We start from the raw sequence: 2346 nt of genomic DNA on the forward strand, positions 1-2346 counted from the left end.
GGGCATGTGCCCCAGCTGGGTGGCATTGGGCAGTCAGGTGCCTCATGGTGTTTCAGTCTCCTCTGTGAATGGGGGACAACAGCCCGACTCTGAGGCCCAGGAGGCTGGATGAGCCCCTCCGTGAAGGTGTCTTACAAGGTAGGCTCCATCTGCTCTGTACCCCTCAGCCCTACCTGCAGCCCCTCTGCGGGGCTGCTGCAGAGCTGGGGTGGGTGTCCTGTCTGCCAGTGGGAAGAGATGGACCACAAAGAAGCAAACAGCTTATCAAATCCTGGTAGTGAAACTGTTAGACCACAAGAGGGAGGGCCCAAGTTGGGGGGAAGTCAGCAATACCCAGGGTGCGTGGAAATGGATGCAGAGAGGATGGCCCTTGAGCTGAGGCCTGAATTAGGAGATAAGTTTTCAGTTCCTTAAAAGAAGCAAGTTTTTTTTTTTGTGTGTGTGTGTTGGTGGTTCCCTCTTGTTCTTGTTTTAAAATCTCTCACCCTTTTGACAGGGCTCCTCTGGGAGGGCTGAGACCCTGCACCAGCCCTCATCCCTGTTCAGTCAAGTCAAGATGGCCTCATGTGCCTCCAGACTCACCGGGGCAGTACCCAGATCTGCCCTACCTGGGGCACCCCTCTGGTGGCCCCGGCTGCATGGTCTCCCCCCTGGTTCTGTCTCAGTCTCTGCAGGAACTTGACTCTGTTGCTCCCCAACAGGAAGTACAGGACGGGGTTGAGGCAGCTGCTCATGCTCACCAGTGGCCTCCAGATCTTGGAGGCCAGGCTGGCCGCTATCAAGAGCTGGCAGTTTTGCAAGCGCAGGAAGCGGATGGCCAGGTAGAAGGAGCGGGCAACGTGGAAGGGCACGAAGCAGAGGGTGAAGAGGCCGCACACTAGCAGGATGGTCCGCATGGACTTGGCCCGGGCTGTGCCGCCTGTCCTCTCGAGGGTCTCCTCTGGCATGGCCAGGCTCCTGAGCATCAGAGAGTAGCACACCAGGATGACCCCTGAGGGAAGGACGAAGCCGGACAGCATCAGTGCCATGCTGTAGGAGAAGTACTCATCGAACTTCTCGGGGTTAGTCGTGTCATAGCAGATGGTCTGGCCGTTGATGTGGTCTGTGTGGGAGAAGGCCAGTGTGGGCAGCAGCTGGAGGACCACCAGGGCCCACGAGGCTGCAGCGCCCAGCCGGGCGTGCCGGGGGGTGCGGTAGGGCAGCGATCGCAGCGGGTGGCACACACCCAGGAAGCGGTGCACAGAGATGCAGGTGAGCAGCAGGATGCTGCTGTAGATGTTGCAGTAGAAGAGGAAGCGCACAAGCCGGCAGAGCAGCTCCCCGAAGGGCCAGGCGTCGTCCAGGCAGTAGGTGGCCACCAGGAAGGGCAGCGTCAGCACGTAGAGCAAGTCGGCCACCATCAGGTTCACCAGGTAGGTGGTGGCACAGCTCCAGGGCTTGGTTTGGTGCCAGCAGAGCCACAGGACAGTGCCATTCAGGGGCAGCCCAAGGAGGAAGATGGCGCTGTAGGTCACGGGAAGGTAGACTTGCTTGTAGTCCTCTGAGTACTGGCAGAGACCCGGTTCCCTCGAGGCATTTGAGCCCAGCTTCTCCATCCCTGGGGAGGTCCCTCCAGGAGCATGTGTGTGCCCTGGGGGAGACAGTGGATAGCACAGCATCATGACCTCTGCTGGCCTCAGTGTCTGCCTGACCTGGGGTTCAGCCCTGCTCCCAAGTCCCCTCGCAAACCCCTTGGGGCACAGCCAGCTCCAGGGAGAAGAGTGAAACCCGAAGGCAAGACAGTCCTGAAAATCAGGGTCTGGACTTACCAGGAACCTTGCTGAAGCTCTGCTCCAGGCTGGGTCGAGATAGGAAGGTCAAATGACCTGGGAAAGAGGGGCTGTCATTTAAAGGGCACACCGAGCTGCCCGTTCTGTAGCTCCTCCTCCTGTCGGACCCTTTGCATAGTCAGGAAGCTCGGAGGGGGCTTCAGCAGGAGAAGCTGGGACAACCCAGGGGCGATGCTGCCGGATCAGGTGCTCACCTTGGGCCCCTGTGCAACGGATGGCTGGTCCCTGGTGCCCAGCGGGAGGGGAAGCCTGCAGGCTCTGCTGGGTCTCGATTTGTATTCCTTTCAAGATTTATTAACTGCTATTTGAATACTGAGAATGATTTGCTTATTAACCGTCTCAGCCTCCTGGACGTCTAAGAAAACAACTTGGAGGCACGAAGCCAGGTGCAGCTTGTCTCTTATCCCCATCCCTTATAACAGAGCAGGTCCTGTCAGTGAGCCTGGGTGGCAGTGGGGACCGTGTGGAGGAACCCCATTTTTCTGTCTTACAGCCCTGAAGTCAGTGTTCTGGTTAG

At 58.5% G+C, this 2346-nt stretch overlaps 1 pseudogene; it reads right to left on the reverse strand.

The window, feature by feature from the left end:
* Positions 1–578: 578 nt before the first annotated feature.
* On the reverse strand, positions 579–1595 carry LOC139706671 (P2Y purinoceptor 4-like; annotated as a pseudogene).
* Between the last annotated feature and the right edge of the window lie 751 nt (positions 1596–2346).

This window comes from Marmota flaviventris, chromosome 8 (genome assembly GCF_047511675.1).
Source record: "Marmota flaviventris isolate mMarFla1 chromosome 8, mMarFla1.hap1, whole genome shotgun sequence".
Classification (NCBI taxonomy): Eukaryota; Metazoa; Chordata; class Mammalia; order Rodentia; family Sciuridae; genus Marmota; species Marmota flaviventris.